Consider the following 20,607-nt stretch of genomic DNA (forward strand, 5'->3'; position numbering starts at 1 on the left):
AACTCAATCGAGTCACTTTTTCCAGATTTTTCTATTACTTTATATATATGACCCATGACCACTTAATTAATTTCCCACACTCTCCATAACTCTTGAAAGCTCTAGAACATTCCCCATATCATATCCACACTAATCTAAGAGGAATCAAGGAATATTTATCAAGAATCAAGAGGATCAAATGTAAAGAGGCTCACTAGGGTTTGTGGGAGTCAAGAATCCCTTTTGTGTTGAAGTTGGGGGTTTTCTCAAGTGGAGCACCTTCATCCAAAGACTATTCCTACTTAATCAAAGGTGGGTTTTAACACTTATTTCATGTTATTAAAGGTATTGAGTTGTTGAAAGACTCTGATTGGAGCAGAATGTAGAACATGAGCTCAAATATGGAAATAATGGTATTTTGAGTAGTAAATTTGTTTGAGTCATGATTCATAGTACGAGGTGAGTATAATCTTGTTATGAATGATGTTAATGACATTGAGGAAGTGTTATGCAAGAATGAATATGTTTTTTTATTGTAGTCATTGTTGTGGATGATTTGAAAGAGAATTGTGGGGATTGAATAATGTTTAACTTGAAGAAATTTATTGATTATGATATTATGGGTGTTGTTATTGCTATTTGGGAGTTGTTTATTATACAGAGAAAGTTGTCGAAACAAAGGAAATGCTGCCCAATTTTTGTTAGCCCTTAGTAGCCTTAGCTTAGCTTAAGCATGTTTCTAACGATCTAATGTAGTACGAATTCTCTTGAATGTAGAGTTGTGAGCTTGGAAGGACGTCGTTAAAGAGACGTAAAGGTATGTAAGGCTACTCCCCTTCTTTCAAAGGCATGTCTCCTATATTATGATTTCCTTTCTATATTCCCATGATCTTCTTATAACCCTCAAGATGAAAGTTAAGGATTCTTAAGAGCTTCTTATGAGATAGAGATAAAATAAGTTCTATGATAATAATGATGATAATGATGCTTTCACGAGTTTCATAATCCAATTTTTATGATTTCATTGATGTTACTTCTTGTTGTTGTCTCAGCTCATGATATTAGTTCTTCTAAGGTGAGGCCTAGCGATGATGACTATTCCATAATGTAATCGGAGGTTCCCGACCTTACGTTACTCCGATGGAGTTATAGCTTTTCTTGAGCTCTCATGCATGCATTATGTTATGTATACGTGTGATTACACCACGCCTATCTGGCCGGGCAGTCACCACTACGACAGGCGTAGTGGGCAGCTATGATGATGATTACACCATGTCTACATGGCATGGGCAAACACCACTAGTGGACGGCTTGAGATGTTTACCTCGGACGCGGGCTAATGATGATCACACCGCACCTATATGGTCGGGCAGCTTATATATATGTATGCATGATATGATGTTTCTTGTTAGCATGCATGATTCTACCTTAAGAGGCATTCATTTACAGGTTATGTCTTCATCTCATGTTCTCTTACTTCTTTATTATGTTGATATACACGCCTTACTTACTCAGTACATTGATCGTACTGACGTCCTTTTCTTTTATGGACGTTGTGTTCATGCCCACAGGTAGACATGGAGATGGTACAGACTCTTAGGAGCTTACTCAGCAGAATTACAGGAGCACCCCACTACTCCGGAGGTGCCGCTTATTGGTATATTCTATTGTGTACATATTGGGGCATGGCGAGGTCCTGTCCCATCCTTATGATTTTTGCACTCCAGTTAGAGGCTCGTAGATACTTATGTGTGGGTCGTAGATGCTGTGTGACCTCTTCATTGTATATTCTATACATCATTTTTGTAGCCTCGTGGGCTTATACACATATACATGTTTTGGGAGATATTTGGAGATTGTTTCATGATAAGTCTTGTGTTGAGGTTGATGTATGTCCAGGTTAAGTATGATAGATAGCATGATGAGTGATGCACGGTAGTCAGCTCGGGGTACCCGTTATGGCCTACTAGTTGGGTCGTGACAACAGCGATCAAGCCCAAATGGCTAGGACTGCTCCAACAATAGGGTGACCGCTCCAGCGGTACCGCTGCCGCAGTGCTGGTACCGCCAAAGCTGCAACTAGACGCTAGAAACTTACCAAGTTTCACACTTCAATTCAATTTTCTGACTAATTCCCGTGGCCTCAGAATTCCCAACGGAGGTATCGTTGACCTAGTCAACCCCCGATACCTTAATTCTAATTTCTCGACCCAAGTCCCAAAATGTATCCAATGGATTGGGAACCTAACTAGATATACACACAAGTTCAAAATAACCATCCGGACCTCTCGGAATAGATGGATTTCTTAAAAAGATCCGTTTACCCAAAATTCAACTTTCAGTTAACTCTTTTTTGCTTAAAGCTCAAACTTCACAAAAAGTCACCCAAATCAAGTCTAACACCTCGGGAAGTATGTCAACGGTCCCCTTGGGTCAAAAGTGAGCTAACCAAGCTCGAAAAAGGGCGAAAATGCCAGAAAGACTATAACAACCAAATGGGTCATTACAGGATGTAAGGCTCTTGTTCTCCATCCATACACTTCTTCATCGGCGTAGAAGGCTGGATTTCTATGTCGTCAACCAAACATAATGTAGAAAAATGTTTAGAATGAGGACCAACACGCTCCAACTCTAAAATTGCATTTTTTTTATATCCTCACTTTTGTACACTTCCTTAACATTGGCATTATCAACAAAGATCTGATCAAATGGTTGGAATTCCTCTATCTGCTCCACATGTTGGCCACTATGCAAGATAATATGTAGTTAAGCTTCAGACGCCTCAACCTTTTTATTCAATTGAGCTTGCAGGTCATGAATGTCTGAGCCAAATTGGTCTATCTCTTGTCTGAGCTTTGTTCTTTCTTCCATGAAGTATGTCATGCCACTTCTAATTTCGTCAAGATAATCCCCCATACCTTTAGTCGTTGAGATCAAATCAATAGCCACGTATCACTCACAATATCTACTTTGTGAAAATCACTTGAGAGACTAGAACAACACTTAGGACACCCTTTCCACTGACCACTACACCAGTTACAAAAGATCCAATCATAGAATTTAGAAGGCTCACACATGATCATCCCGTATGATCCAAATTTTAGAACAATTTTCCCATAAGTGAGGCCCTCCACAAAGTGCACAAAAAATCATTAAAACAAGAATACCCAACATTTGATAAATTTTCGTTCCAAGATGCCATGTCAAGAAGAATACTAGAATATTTAAAAAAAAAAAAAAGCTTTACCAGACAAAAAGAAAATTCGAATCTAGGTAAACAATTAATTTCTAAGTCCTCGACAACGGTGCCAAAAACTTGTTGCTCTCAAACGCTCACGCAAGTATACGCCGTCGTACAAGTAATATAGAATTAAAGTCTAGTTATCGTACCCACAAGGACTTATGATTAACTATTTACTAAATTAAACTAATTCTAGTTATCTAAACAAGAAAAATGAATAATGAACTTCAACCAAGAAAGAGCATATTTTTATTAGAGAAGAGAAAGATCCAGGGCTATGACTACTAACAATCCAGTTGAGTCTTTTAATAGTTCTACCTATTTAATTTCCTGGGTTACTAGTTGACGGATTAATTTTAACTTGATGATATTCTTTCGAACTACTCACAAGTCTATAGACGCTACTATAACGCCTATATTTCTATGGTCGACAGAGGCAACAAGAACGCATTTGTATCTCCGTAATCTACTAAGAGGACTAAAGGGTATATTTCTATCCTCAGTGGCGAAACGATTAAATCGAACAAACTCTATTTATTCTTATTACGTATGTGAGTTCCCTCTTTCAAGTCCAACTCACGCACCACAGATAGTATCTAATTAGTGATAAAGTAATTAAACTATTAAGCACAAGAATAACTAAGAAACCCAAATGATGGAAATCCAGTAAATATAAACAATAATTAAATGTCAAACTTTCATGTTTATGTCAAAACCCTAGAACTGAAGAGTTTAGCTCCATATAGATGTTATATCCCGTATTTTGTACGTTGGAATATTTTAAGTTAGTTGCGACAAGTTAAGGACAAGGCTATTTTTCGATTTGGTGTAATGTATAAGTTGTTTATGAATTTTATTGGTATGGAATATTAAGAGAAATTAGGGGCTAGAAGTTGAAATAAAAATTTCATGAAAAGGCCAAAGTGGTCGTGTGTTAAGGTGGGGCCCACATGTTGGGATTTTATAAAGGACATATGAAGAGATATATGAGTAGTACATGTGAAGTTGAGCAAGTCCTAAGAAGGACCCATAAGCTAAAAATGAGTGTAAGCCCTCCAAAGGGACGATTTAAGAAAACGTCTTCGGGTGATCTGATTTAGAGGGGCCAAAACGGTATTATGAGTTTAGAATTTGGGAAAACTCCCAGAATGGACGTTGTAGATAATTGAAATAGATTTCCAACCATAGGTCGTGGGTTCACAGGCGACATCGGGATAAGGAGATATGGACGTTTTAAGGCAGAAAGGTCGAGGCCGAACAAGGATTCGGCCCAACCCGATTCCAAGTCGGGTCGGCCCAATACCCATGCCATTTAAGTGAAATTTTCAGCTTCCTCCTTCCTTTTTCAGACCAAAACATCCAGATTTTCAGAGATGGAGAGAGAGAGAGAGAGAGGTAGAGAGAGAGAACCAAATTTTGACCACAATCTAAGCCCCGAATCGCGAAGCTCATGAAGAGAAAAGTGTTGTACATTACGTTGCCTTCAATTTGGGCTAAAAATCAGCCAAGAAGAAGAGGGTGACGTGCTGGCTGCATACTTAAGGTAAGACTAAGGTCCCTTTTTCATTGTTAACAAGTTTAATTAGAGTTTTAACGGATTAGAACGGAGAAAATAGCGTTATAAACTAGTTTGTTATTTTGTTGAGATTTATGGATTAAGGGGCTGTTTTATGTGGGTTGAATGGTTGGAATTAGGCTGTGTTATGGATGTTTTGAATGTGTTGTAATGTGTAAAAATGGATGAAAATCATGATATGTTGCGTGTTGAAATTGAGCCGTGTAGTGGGTCGTTTTGTAGAATATGATGAACTAATTTTATTTAGTGTTTTGGTTGTTGTTGTTGTGGATTATATGATGATAATGAAAGCTTAATGATGTAAGTTGAATTGGAAAACGTATATGGGCTGTTTTAGAAGCTAATGTGAATTTAATGTAGTTTCTTGAATTGATGAAAATGATGTTGTTAACATGCGGATTATTGATGTAGTTTATGAATTTGGAAGAAAGAAATGTGTTGTTGTTGTCCCTATGGGAATTGGAAGGTTTCGGGTGGCTTTGCACATTGGTTGGGCCGTTTGAATATTGTGTGGATTGTTTAAAATGTTCTTGAATTTTGTTTGAATGGTTTCGGATTGGTATTTGAATGTATGAGCATTGGAGTTGGCTTAATTGTAGTTGGTGATTTGAATGTAAATGAAATGCCGTCGAAGTATATAGAAAAGAGTTACTAATGTTAGAATGAGTTTTGAATCACTTGTTGATGTTGCTAGTTTGGTTGTTGGCATTGTTGTTGATGAATTTGGCCAAGTTGAATTCTCGGGGTTGTTGAATTTACGGGGGGAGATGCTGCCCAAATTTCTGCAAATAAAGTGCTAGCCTAGAATTGGATTCCTAAGTGCGTATGACTAATGTTTGGTGTCTAATGATGTTATTGTAGATCTTGGAGAAGCCAAGACGTAAGTTTGGATTAATTTAGGAAGCGGACGAGGTATGTAAAGCCTAACTTTTCTTTCTCTTGGCATGTCTTGATTGTATGTAGGCTAGAATACGAGTCTCGGGGTAACTCCACTCTTAAGATCCGAGCCGTATACGATTCTTGTTTCCTTCGGATGTCAATGTTCTTGATATTGTCAAACTATGGTTCATAAGTCTTTTGTATAGTTGGATTTCAAGTTTTGCATAAAGAATGTTGCTTTTAAAAGGTTTCGTAACTACGAACAATCGTAACTTTCATAGACGAGCTCGGATCGCTTCGAAACGTTCGCGGGAGATTCTATAATGGATAAGGTCTCCAACTTTCATAAATGGACCCGGATTGGTTCGATACTCGTCCGTGGGCCCCGAGACTCTCCTTTGTGTAGAACTAATGACTTTCGAAAGGATTGAGTATAATTATTGTCTTAAACTTCGGACGTTGACTACTACTTCTCTAACGACTTTATAATGATGACTATGCCCTTATTTTCCATAAGCTATTTCATATGATTTGATATGTGTCTACGAGTCTTAAAGTTCAATTTGATATGTCCTCGATCGACGTTTGAAAGAAACTTGATTTGACTATCGCCTTGGTTTTAAATGATAACCCACTTTGATTATTTTATGAGTTTTTGAAAAATGTTTTAAACTGCATATAGTCAGTCTCCCATGACTCTGCTCGTGCATATAGTTGCTATATCCTTCACCGATTCCCGGGCCGGTTATGTTTCGTGCGCACTTTGATATATTCGGAGTATGATGTGTCCGGCACGCCGAGTCCCCTTTGGCCGGGTACCGTGTATATTTGGCGTTATGGGGTGTTACGGCGTTATGATGTGATATGATATGTCGGGTGTCGGAGATATGAAATCTTCGGAGTATGATGTGGCGTGGCGCCAACGACGGCGGCGACCACCGTTCTAAGAGCCCTATGCATGGTTTGTATTTTTATGAGTAAGCTTTTTAATATTTTGAATATTGCATTTACTTTCCGTACTTCTAGTTTTGACTGTGATCTTGTTCACTATATTTCATGCTTTGCATACTCAGTACATATTCCGTACCGACCCCCTTTCTTCGAAGTGCGTTTCATGCCGCGCGGTACGGTACTCATTTTGGATGATCCACCGGCTTAGGATTCTGTTCGGTGACTTGGAGCGCTCCCTTGTTCGGAGCCTATACTTTGATCCGGCTTCGTTATTGTATATATATGCATATGTTTGTTCACGGGTACGGCGGGGCCACGTCCCGTCATATGATTCTGTTATGCTCCTTAGAGGTCTGTAGACATATATGTGTGGGTTATGGGTACTCACTATTCAGTCGTGTCTGTGTGATTTGTGATTTGGACGTCCCCCCTATGCTATGACGCCTTATCGGCTTATATGTGATACTATTTTACGGAAGTTATGACGGCGATATGTATATTTGTATATTTGTGACAGCTTCGGGCGACGTTCCACTCTTCTGTAAATATATGTTATTTGTACACGGTATAAGTTATTCGTACGCTATTTCTGATTTGGGATACTAGGTATGTACGAGTGCCCAATTCGGGCACGGGTCGCGGCCTACGGGGTTGGGTCGTGACAAAAGTGGTATCAGAGCGGTTCGTCCTCGGATTGTCTACAGACCGTGTCCGGCAGAGTCTTGTTTATGGTGTGAAGCCGGCCACACTCATAAACGAGGTCTGCGGGGCATTTAGGAATCGGTGACCCTTTTTTTTTTTTCTCGTCTTAGATCATGCGATAGAGCCAAGTCATAGGAAATGAGATTCTCCGTACCAACCTTCGATTTCGGCGGAAAGATGACACTAATAGAAGAAAGCGATTGACGATAATCGGAGGTTACGAGCACGCGGTAAGCAACGGCACGTGAGGTATATGTTGAATAAAGCATCGAAATGTAAAGTCAAAAATTTTAGAAGGGGAAAAGTAAACAAAAAAGCGTAACAGGTGCAGTCCAAGATGGACATACGAGGTAAATTCACCATTTTCATGCTATTGTTGATACTGGGAGCCCTGTGTGGCTGTGATATGACATAATATGTATATATACGTGTTGGCCCCGCGAGGCATTGTTGGTATTTCTGTGTACGTGTTTTGAGATATTAAGAAATATAGAGGAAACTCTGCCGAAATTTTTCCAGGAAATAAAACGAGAATGAGGTAGAGATTTGTAATATGCCGTGAAAGGCCGTGTTAATAGTAAAGACAAAATTTGCCTAAGTTGCAAGTACGGTGGACCTTGAAAAATAAGTTAACTACGGAACTGGCGGAAATGGTAATTAGGAGGTTGATATTGATATGGTAAGAAGAAGTCGGAAAAGGGTTTGTGAGTTAAAAGGGGTTGGCAAATCTCGATAGAGTATTATATTAAAGTACCAACTGAATTGATAAGCGGGGATTGATTATGACGAGTTTGTAGTTAGAAAGAATGGTGATACGATTGAGATCAGAGTACAAAAAGAAACGTGACGGATATGAATGTACTGACTCTAGCTTGTAAGATATTAGAAATAAGATTTACCGGAAAGGGCAAAAGTTAGAAGTGTGACACTATAAGATTGAGTACGAACAAGATATTGCGTGAAAATAATAGGGATCATTATGAAAATGCGTACAGTTTGGCGAGGAAGCGACTAAAGGATAAGACGTGATTTGTGTGACTAAAGTATAAAGGTGAGCTACTGGTCAAAACAAAAGAAAAAGAGAGAGGGATTTACGAAGTTCTTCTAGAGGGAGAGTTTCGAATAGAGGCTACGGGACAACGGAAAAGATAGCGAGCACAAAAGAAGAAGGGGCTAATCGGAAAAAAGGAGATGAAAAGAAAAGCGGGTGAGATAACAGCGCAGTAATAGATCATGACATGTATAGCCAAGAACACGAGTAATATCGGTGACGGAACTGTGAAGGACTAAATTATGGAGAGACGAACAACGCGATAGAATGAGTGTTAGAGAATGACTGGTATGATAAGAACAAATAGGAGGAACGAATATGCTTTGGAAGCGAGAAAGGGGTTATGTAGGTGTAGTATTTTCCGGAAGATATGGCGGTATTGTAAAATCCCTCGTGCGCTAAAAAAAAAAAAAAAAAGAAAAGAGAGACATGGACTGGAGGAATACAGAAAAGGGATACTAAAAGAGAGTACCCAAGATAAACGTAATTGAGCGAGTACGAATAGAGAAAAAAAAAAGTAAATGGTATCGGTGGAGATAAAGACACTATTTCCAAGAGAAGCTGGGGACGCTTACCGTTGGAATATAAGCGCCGAAATAATGGAAAATTTGGAATGATTACGAGGATTCAATGATTATTGATTGAAGTACGAGACCCTTCCTAATTCGGCGGCAGATGTGTTATGAGACCGTTCTGAAATCTGTCAAACCTCCAATTTACTCCAGACATTATGTCTTTCGAAGGTCATGTGGCGAGGTCGACGTGATCGTACTAACGTTAGAGCATCGAATTTCATCGAGTCTCAAAGTTAAGCGTCTTTGAGTGGAAGCAATTTGAGGATGGGTGACCCCGGGGAAGTTTTCTTCGAAGTCTTACAAATTCGGGCGTATGAAGCAAATGGGAAGCTAGAGTGGTCTAAAGGAAAGTAGAGTATACGAGAGCGGACGAAGACAAAACCTTAGGAGGTCATATGGGACGAGGCGGACGAATCGGTGAAAAGAAAGAAGGTGCATCACAGCTTTAGAAGCAGGGTAAGTTGAATGGCGTTTGGAAATATTTTGTAAGCAAGATGGTAGCAATTATGTATACGTACGTTTATGATATCCCATACATGGCTATATCAGCGGGTATGTATATCCCAACAATCGACGTTGCGGCACATGGGAAGGCATTAATCGGACAGGGTAACGAAGTTCGAGTGACAAAAATGGCACAAATGTTGTAAGGCAAGTTGATGCTATTTTCACTACGGTTGAGCTTGGAAAGTTCTAATATAACGATATTTGGAAAAGAAAGGAAGTGAGTAGATGGTAGGTAAAGTGACCAAAATGTCGGAAAAAGCGAAAGAGTAAGAACTTCCGTAACTCTATGCTTTTGGGTTGTATTGTAAGATTTGAGAGATAGAGGTTAAAGGAACAGTTGTGGCAGAAAGCTAAAAAAAATATAATGGTGACAAGGATGTAAGGATGACGTTGACCATTGAGCCGCAAGTGAGTCTTAGCACGGCATTTCACCATCAGACTGATGAACAGACCGAGCGTACTATTCAGACGCTAAGGGATATGTGCAGGCCTGCGTTCTTGATTTCAGAGATAGCTGGGATGATCATATGCCACTTATGGAGTTTGCCTATAATAATAGGCTATTCTCGCATCCGGATAGCCGTATAAGGCTGCGTATGGCGGGGAAGTGCAGGCTACCGATTGGCTGGTTCGATGTTGTCAAAACTAAGTTAATTGGGCCAGATATGAGTCATCAAAGAGTTGACAAAGTGAAACTCATTCGGGAGCGGTAATTAGCAGCTCAGAGTTGACAGAAATCATATGTATCAGTCGACGTCGACACCTAGAGTTTCAGGTCGACGATCGGGTATCTTTGGAAGTGTCACCCTTGAAGGGTGTTGTGAAATTCGGCAAGAAGGAGAAGCTCAGTCTGAGGTACATTGGGCTTTATCGGGTCATCCGTAAGATAGGCCAGGCCGCCTACGAGTTAGACCTACCAGCGATTTGGCAGCAGTGCGCCCGGTCTTCCACGGGTCAATGCTTCGCAAATATATAGGTGATTCTTCTAGAGTATTTCCCATAAATGATATCCAAGTGACGGAGGATTTATCCTACGAGGAGCGACCTATAGCTTTTATTATGATATTGGGGCGAAACAATAGCAGGGAGGAAATGACCTGGGAAGCCGAAGAGGAGATGAAGAACAAGTATCTCTACTTATTTCCTATGCCAACGGGTAATTCAAATTCCTAAATTGGTTATTTCGATTAATGAGCGTATGTGGAAGCCACAGAAAGAGACTCCCCAAAGTGCTTATAAGACCCTGTAAGATCAGTTTAACATTCGAGGACGAATGTTCTAAAGGGGGGGAGGATGTTATATCCCGTATTTTGTACGTTGGAATATTTTAAGTTATTTGCGACAAGTTAAGGACAAGGCTATTTTTCAATTTGGTTTAATGTATAAGTTGTTTATGAATTTTATTGGTATGGAATATTAAGAGAAATTAGGGGCTAGAAGTTGAAATAAAAATTTCATGAAAAGGCCAAAGTAGCCGTGTGTTAAGGTGGGGCCCACATGTTGGGATTTTATAAAGGACATATGAAGAGATATACGAGTAGTACATGTGAAGTTGAGCAAGTCCTAAGAAGGACCCATAAGCTAAAAATGAGTGTAAGCCCTCCAAAGGGACGATTTAAGAAAACGTCTTCGGGTGATCTGATTAGAGGGGCCAAAACGGTATTATGAGTTTAGAATTTGGGAAAACTCCCAGAATGGACGTTGTATATAATTGAAATAGCTTTCCAACCATAGGTCGTGGGTTCACAGGCGACAACGGGATAAGGAGACATGGATGTTTTAAGGCAGAAAGGTCGAGCTGAACAGTGGATTCGGCCCAACCCGATTCCAAGTCGGGTCGGGCCCAATACCCATGCCATTTAGGTGAAATTTTCAGCTTTCTCCTTCCTTTTCAGACCAAAACATCCAGATTTTCGAGAGATGGAGAGAGAGAGAGAGAGTAGAGAGAGAAACCAAATTTTGACCACAATCTAAGCCCCGAATCGCGAAGCTCATGAAGAGAGAAGTGTTGAACGTTACGTTGCCTTCAATTTGGGCTAAAAATCAGCCAAGAAGAAGAGGGTGACGTCTTGGCTGCATACTTAAGGTAAGACTAAGGTCCCTTTTTCATTGTTAACAAGTTTAATTAGAGTTTTAACGGATTAGAACGGAGAAAATAGCGTTATAAACTAGTTTGTTATTTTGTTGAGATTTATGGATTAAGGGGCTGTTTTATGTGGGTTGAATGGTTGGAATTAGCTGTGTTATGGATGTTTTGAATGTGTTGTAATGTGTAAAAATGGATGAAAATCATGATATGTTGCGTGTTGAAGTTGAGCCGTGTAGTGGGCTGTTTTGTAGAATATGATGAACTAATTTTATTTAGTGTTTTGGTTGTTGTTGTTGTGGATTATATGATGATAATGAAAGCTTAATGATGTAAGTTGAAGTGGAAAACGTACATGGGCTGTTTTAGAAGCTAATGTGAATTTAATGCAGTTTCTTGAATTGATGAAAATGATGTTGTTAACATGCGGATTATTGATGTAGTTTATGAATTTGGAAGAAAGAAATGTGTTGTTGTTGTCCCTATGGGAATTGGAAGGTTTCGGGTGGCTTTGCACATTGGTTGGGCCGTTTGAATATTGTGTGGATTGTTTGAAATGTTCTTGAATTTTGTTTGAATGGTTTCGGATTGGTATTTGAATGTATGAGCATTGGAGTTGGCTTAATTGTAGGTGGTGATTTGAATGTACATGAAATGCCGTCGAAGTATATAGAAAAGAGTTACTAATGTTAGAATGAGTTTTGAATCACTTGTTGATGTTGCTAGTTTGGTTGTTGGCATTGTTGTTGATGAATTTGGCCGAGTTGAATTCTCGGGGTTGTTGAATTCGGGGGAGATCTTTGCCCAAATTTACGCAAATAAAGTGCTAGCCTAGAATTGGATTCCTATGCGTATGACTAATGTTTGGTGTCTAATGATGTTATTGTAGATCTTGGAGAAGCCAAGACGTAAGTTTGGATTAATTTAGGAAGCGGACGAGGTATGTAAAGCCTAACTTTTCTTTCTCTTGGCATGTCTTGATTGTATGTAGGCTAGAATACGAGTCTCGGGGTAACTCCACTCTTAAGATCCGAGCCGTATACGATTCTTGTTTCCTTCGGATGTCAATGTTCTTGATATTGTCAAACTATGGTTCATAAGTCTTCTGTATAGTTGGATTTCAAGTTTTGCATAAAGAATGTTGCTTTTAAAAGGTTTCGTAACTATGAATAATCGTAACTTTCATAGGCGAGCTCGGATCGCTTCGAAACGTTCGTGGGAGATTCTATAATGGATAAGGTCACCAACTTTCATAAATGGACCCGGATTGGTTCGATACTCGTCCGTGGGCCCCGAGACTCTCCTTTGTGTAGAACTATGACTTTCGAAAGGATTGAGTATAATTATTGTCTTAAACTTCGGACGTTGACTACTACTTCTCTAACGACTTTATAATGACGACTATGCCCTTAATTTCCATAAGCTATTTCATATGGTTTGATATGTGTCTACGAGTCTTAAAGTTCAATTTGATATGTCCTCGATCGACGTTTGAAAGAAACTTGATTTGACTATCGCCTTGGTTTTAAATGATAACCCACTTTGATTATTTTATGAGTTTTTGAAAAATGTTTTAAAAGCTCGCATATAGTCTCCCACGACTCGCTCGTACATATAGTTGCTATATCCTTCACCGAGTCCCGGGCCGGTTATGTTTCGTGCGCACTTTGATATATTCCGGAGTATGATGTGTCCGGTACGCCGAGTCCCCTTTGGCCGGGTACCGTGTGATACAAGATTAAGAACGAAAATAGAAATAAAATGCAAGAAAAGAAAAGGATAGATAATTTGACACAACTAAAGACCCAAATTAGCAACCAAAGTTCTTAGATTAACTTGACCTCTAATTTAGGAACTAAAGAGCACCAAACTCTTAGGATGACCAATAGGGATTTGACACCCTAAGAACCAATCCTCTCAACAATTTCACAATCTCAAGCTTAGCAAGCCCTCAACACTCAAAAGAGTTTACAATTCTCAAAATATCAATCCAAAATAGTCTACCCTTCCATGAAGAAGAAGAGAACTATTTATACTATGCTAGAAATAAAAGAAATCAAAATGACATAAACACCCTTAATGAGACAAGGGCCTTGTTTGGCTATTCTTCTTTCTTCAAAATCTTGAGATCTCCTTTGCAAGAATAGCCAACTCTTCATCTTTTAGCCATTGTGGTAACTTCCCATCTCCTCTTCTTCTCCCCAAGCAATCTTCATCAACAAATGGACTTGGGATCCAAGGTGTTCATCAAAAGTATACTCAAGAGCCTCCCGCTTCATGAATAGGCTTTGTAAGTGTTGTAGTTCCCGGGCTTGGCTCCTTGTACATGGCCTTGAGGCAAGTGGGCTTGCATCATTCTCCCCATCTTGAAGAGAATTTGTCCTCAAATTTAAGGGGTCACCTACACACTTCCAACAAGAAGACAACATGCCTCCACTACAAAATTCATTAGTACTAGAGAGATCCGCAAGGATCACCCCCACAATGACAATCATCATAAGCAAACAAGTAGTAGAGGAAAGTGTCTCTTAGCTCAAACTCAATTATAAAATCCCCATTGGACACATATGCCCTTTGGCCATCATAAGACACTTCACACGCATACAATTTAGCAAGAAAAGTATCTACCAAAACAATATCATCAACATAGCTATCATCGAGATCACTCTCAACATCGAAGTCAAGCTTATCAATTGACATAGGGCTACTCAAGGATGATACTACACTCTTAGCATGAATATAATCTTCCTCACTAACGCTCTCATTGGGAAATGGATCACTTGAATAAAACCAAGCATGAATATCATCATCATACATAGGAGGAGAATCATACAAGGACTCACTATCAATGCCAACATTGCAAGAATAATCTTTAGTTGGGTTTCGCAAATAATCAAGCAAATCGAATTCTTCCTCAACCAAAGGATCATCGTTTTGCAAGAGAGAAAGGTCCACATCAACTAGGGAATAGTTTTCACAACCTATGTTCTTAATGGCATTCATGAAATAGAACAAAGAATGAAATTTTATCATGCTATCTTTCCTTTCAAGAGAATCACTCTTTCTTCTCTTGCCAACACACGACATTGCACACTCATGCTTCAAACTCAATTCAAAGTTACTTACTTGTTCCACTAGAATTCATGCCTTTACAAGAAAAGGAATCAAGACAACTACATTCACTTTGGCTAACAATGCAAGAAGATGAATTATCAAGATTACACAAAGACAAGCCACCATTCACATTCAAGGTCTCAACAATATTACCATTCCTTTCACACATGTCAACACTAGATGGACACAAATTAATCTTGTGAGAAGATTCAATTCGGTCATCAAAAGGATCAACTAGTGTATGATCATGTTCATTAATAACATCATGAACACTTGAAGTATTAGGGTTAAATAACAACTTACCTTGATGCTCAAGACAAAGATCTTCTTCCATGGGCTCACTTCTTTCCTCCAAGTATGGAAGTTCTTCACATGAGGACTCCTTTAGCAATTCTTTTCTTTGGGAACCGACAAATGTGGCATGGTAAGCTCCCCTTCTTGAGGCATGTTCACACATGTTAACACCTTTCTTGCCAAGTAAAGTGGAACGGTGATATCACCATCATCTTGTTCTTCATTACTCCCAAGTTCATCATCCTCATGATTACCCTCATCATCTCTTTCCTCACATTCTCCCTAATCATCATCACAAGTGTCTCTCAAAATAAAGGCTCGTCGATTAGGGCACTCACTTGCTTTATGACCAAAGCCATGAAATTTAAAACATTGGATGGGAGTTTTCGTACCTCCTTCCTTTGGGGCGAACTTTGGAAGTTGTTTATCAATTTGCTTCTCAATTTGAGCGTTCTTTTCAAAGGGGTTCTTGGTTTCTTGCATAGTGCCCTTACTCTTTTGCCAATGTGAGGAAGAAGTTCCTCCTTCTTTGTTATTGTTCCATGAACTCACATAGCCCCTCGACCTATTGATTTTGTCTTCCTTGAGACCCTCCTCTATCTCAATAGCCGCTTGAAGAGTTTCTTCAATGCTTCCATAGTTGTGGAGTCTCATTTGGGAGGCAATGTCACCATTTAACCCGGCTCGGAACCGAGTCATAGCATTCAATTCATCCTCTTCAAAGTCAATTCTCATCTTTACAAGTTGGAACTCATCATAGTATTCTTCCACACTCCTTTTATTTTGCCTCAAAGTATACACCTTCTTGAGTTGTTCTTGCTTGTAGCGTTCGGTGACATACTTACGCCGCATGGCCTCCTTCAATTCATCCCAAGTAGGTGTGGGAGGAAGCCCAATAATTCTTCTCGCCTTCACTTGAGTTTCCCACCATGTGGAGGCATACCCTTCGAATTGAGCAATGGCATAAGACGCCTTTTTCACCTCGGACATGTCATTCGTCGAAGATCCTATCACAATGCATCACCCAATCAAGAAATGCATCGGGGTCACTTCCTCCTTTGAAGATTGGGAGAGTAACCTTGATGGAGTTGAGACTCGTGTCTCGCCCTCCTCCATAACCATGGTTTCCATTCAAATCTCCATCATCATCATAACCTCGATGGTCTCGACCTTGGTACCCTTCATGAGCTTGGTACCCTCTTTGCCTACCCATGTGAGGGTTAGGACCATGCCTTCCACCCCTCCCTCGATAACCTCCTTGCGCTTGTCCTCGTGGCCTCCACCCTTGGTCACCATATAGCTCGTGCTCAAGTATAGCTTCTTCTATCTCGTCGTCATTTGGTTGTTGGATGTTTGGACGGTTTGGGGTGACATTGGTGCATTTAGGTGTGGATCATTAGGGGGTGGATCATTTGGACGTGGATCATTTGGAGTTTGATCTTGTGGAGGTGGGTTGTTCCGTTGGCCTATGGGAATGTTGTTCGGAGGAGTGATGGTTGTGTTTTGAGGAATGTTTTGGGGAGTGTTTTGGGGAGTGGGGTTATATAGATGATGGAAGGTACGGGTGAAATTGTAAGTGAAGTGCTTGAGTAGCTCCACTTGTGCCTCCTTGGTATTGCACTCGGGGCGAATATGAAACCTCCCTACTACCTCCTTCAATCGCTTCCCACCCTACTTCCCAAATTTTCCATTCGACTACCCATGTTTTCCATCCGACCATCCATACTACCCACCTTATCGTTCAAGGCTTGCAAAGCCCTCATTACATCAACTAATGTGAGTTCCCCGGTGGGAACTTGTGTTTCATTCTCCGTAGCCATGGTACCTATTAAGACACTCAACAAAACAAGCAAACACGTTAGATTAGTAAAATCAACTCACAATCGCTCAAGTAGGCGCACCTTTAATTTGCCTCACAAATTGCTTCCGCCAAAGATTGTGTGCTTGTTAATGCCGACTAGTCACAAGGGTTCAAATTCTACTCTTGGTCGGAATAGATTCTTGTTAGACTAAGAAAGACGGATGACTCAATGCAATCTAACGGACTTGAACCAAGAAATTAACAACGAAACAAAAACGAAGAAAAGCACGAAAGAATTGGCACGAAAGAAATGCGGACACAAGAACTAGCAAACACAAGTAGGAACAACTACTAAATGGCTACTAGTTGAGAGACACAAGAAAATGGAATGCTAAAATTCCGAAAATAAATCGAATTTCGGGCCCGGGTAGGCGATAACTTGAAATCGTGGTCTTGAAGTCCCAAATGATCCAAGGTATCAATTTGAAATAATGGAAATTTTAAAATTTCTATACTCTTTTTTTTTTTTTTTTTTTTTTTTTTTTTTTTTTGTTCCCTACCAAAGGATTAGGGACACAAGACCCTCAACTAAGGATCAAGAATTTTTTTGAGAAATGAAAGTGGGTTGAAATGAAATTTGGACTTGAAAAGGTACCTTGAAGTATACGATTAGAGCTTGACAAAATACGGTCCGTATTGTGGTTTACGGACCGTCCTTCGTGACCGTATTTAGGGATGCCCAAAAAATAGAATGTACCTTGCAGTTTACGACCCCCGAGATACGGGCCGTATTGTGGTTTACGGTCCGTATTTTGGATGTGCGGTCCGTATTTAGTGATGCACCAGATTCCGGTGAGCTACTATCTCAAGATCTAAGTTTACGACCCGGATTACGGTCGTAAAGTGATTTACGGTCCGTCTTTAACGATGTTGGCAAATTCCGGTGAAGTATTTCTTTGTTACAAGATCCAAGTTTACGACCCCAAATTACGGTCCGTAAAGTGATTTACGGTCCGTAATTTGCAATGTTCCAGCTTCAGTGATTTTCGTGTTGAACTCGAATTTCTCGAATTTTGGACTAAATTTCTCGGATCCGATGACGTTCTTGGGCCCACTCAACCTAGTATTTACCCTTTTTGGCCCAACAAACAACTTTCCACTTGTCCTTGGAAACACCTTTGGATCAAACCCTCTTCTTTGTTTGGTCTTCTTCTCCAATATGAAGATATGAATGTTCTTAAGAACACCAAGAACACCCAAATACAATCTAGGACCAAATCAACTCGTTTTTGCTCCAAATTTCAGATTTAGGCTCCTTATCACTTAGAGAACAAAGCCCAATATTCAATTTGCCTTAATTTCAACTCAATCACCACACCCACTTTTGAATTTTCAAAGCTTCAAAGCTCAACAATGGTAGATTCTTCAATATTGACCCGAATGACACGAAATTTGGAGATTTGAAACCCTAACGTACTAAGGAACACGAATCTAATAACAAAACAACAAAATAAACACAAATTTTTTTTGGGTTTTTTTTTTTTAATATTAGCAACAAACCCTAGGCTAGATTTGATAGAACAAATCTAATCCAAGCTCTGATACCAATTGATACAAGATTAAGAACGAAAATAGAAATAAAATGCAAGAAAAGGAAAAGGATAGATAATTTGACCCAACTAAAGACCCAAATTAGCAACCAAAGTTCTTAGATTAACTTGACCTCTAATTTAGGAACTAAAGAGCACCAAACTCTTAGGATGACCAATAGGGATTTGACACCTAAGAACCAATCCTCTCAACAATTTCACAATCTCAAGCTTAGCAAGCCCTCAACACTCAAAAGAGTTTACAATTCTCAAAATATCAATCCAAAATAGTCTACCCTTCCATGAAGAAGAAGAGAACTATTTATACTATGCTAGAAATAAAAGAAATCAAAATGACATAAACACCCTTAATGAGACAAGGGCCTTGTTTGGCTATTCTTCTTTCTTCAAAATCTTGAGATCTCCTTTGCAAGAATAGCCAACTCTTCATCTTTTAGCCATTGTGGTAACTTCCCATCTCCTCTTCTTCTCCCCAAGCAATCTTCATCAACAAATGGACTTGGGATCCAAGGTGTTCATCAAAAGTATACTCAAGAGCCTCCCGCTTCATGAATAGGCTTTGCAAGTGTTGTAGTTCCCGGGCTTGGCTCCTTGTACATGGCCTTGAGGCAAGTGGGCTTGCATCACCGTGTATATTTGGCGTTATGGGGTGTTACGGCGTTATGATGTGATATGATATGTCGGGTGTCGGAGATATGAAATCTTCTAGAGTATGATGTGGCGTGGCGCCAACGAAGGGCGGGCAACCACCGTTCTAAGAGCCCTATGCATGGTTTGTATTTTTATGAGTAAGCTTTTTAATATTTTGAATATTGCATTTACTTTCCGTACTTCTGGTTTGATGTGATCTTGTTCACTATATTTCATGCTTTGCATACTCGGTACATATTCGTACTCGACCCCCTTTCTCCGGGCGTTTAAATGCCGCGCGGCACGTGTACTCATTTTGGATGATCCACCGGCTTAGGATTCTGTTCGAGTGACTTGGAGCGCTCCCCTTGTTCTGGAGCCTATACTTTGATCCGAACTTGTTATTGTATATATATATGCATATGTTTGTTCACGGGTACGGCGGGGCTGTCCCGTCATATGATTCTCGTTATGCTCCTTAGAGGTCTGTAGACATATATGTATGGGTTATGGGTACTCACTATTCAGTCGTGTCTGTGTGATTTGTGATTTGGACGTCCCCCTATGCTATGACAGCCTTATCGGCTTATATGTGATACTATTTTCTGGAAGTTATGACAGCGATATGTATATTTGTATATTTGTGACAGCTTCGGGGCGACGTTCCACTCTTCTGTAAATATATGTTATTTGTACACGGTATAAGTTATTCGTACGCTATTTCTGATTTGGGATACTAGGTATGTACGAGTGCCCAATTCGGGCACGGGTCGCGGCCTACGGGGTTGGGTCGTGACAATAGATATGGAGGAAAACAACAAATCATCCGAATAAAAAAACATAAAAATAACTATTGTAGAGAATAGAATGTAAACCCTATAACTACAGCCTCCACGGCGGCTCCAAGCTCTATTTAGCTCCAAAGTTATGTAAAAACCGTGCAAAGTATGTATTTATAGGGTATCAAAAGGCTTGGGCTTTTAAAAACCAAATCCAACTCAGAACGGGAAAAATAGCGGGCTCGGGCCACCCTTGCGTTGCAGGAGTGGCGCGGAAAGCCAAATTAAATTCAGAGACCTGCTTGGATCGCGATGGCAGTGCCATGTGCACTGATCGCGTGACTGCTCCGGTAGATTTTCTTTTCTTTTTCAATTTGTATATACTTCTTTTCTTTCTTCAAATTGTTCTTCTTCTCTTTCAATTTGTCCTATCATTAGTCATCATTGCCTAATCATAGGCCACTAATTCTTGTCCCCTTTTATTTTGATCCTTTTCACTTCTTTTCTTTTTCTTCCGCATTGTATTCAATTTATCTCCAAATCTCTTCATCTTCACCCCGCTTTATCCTACATAATAAAATATAATATTAAGCACAACTCATTATAATTAATTCTCAAAAAATGATTAAAAGTACTATAATATGAGGCAACAATGAATAAATATATGCATTTTTTGTTGAACATATATTTCAACCAAGGTAAAGGTGATCCCTATGGATGATCTACGAAATGCATAGGTGCTACCTCATGGCCTTTCATATGTACATGGTTGCATTCATATTGTATGTTGTATCCCTCACATAGCATGTACGGGTCACTTGTTCCAAAGGAG

The sequence above is a fragment of the Lycium ferocissimum genome, chromosome 2, assembly GCF_029784015.1.
Source record: "Lycium ferocissimum isolate CSIRO_LF1 chromosome 2, AGI_CSIRO_Lferr_CH_V1, whole genome shotgun sequence".
Classification (NCBI taxonomy): domain Eukaryota; kingdom Viridiplantae; phylum Streptophyta; class Magnoliopsida; order Solanales; family Solanaceae; genus Lycium; species Lycium ferocissimum.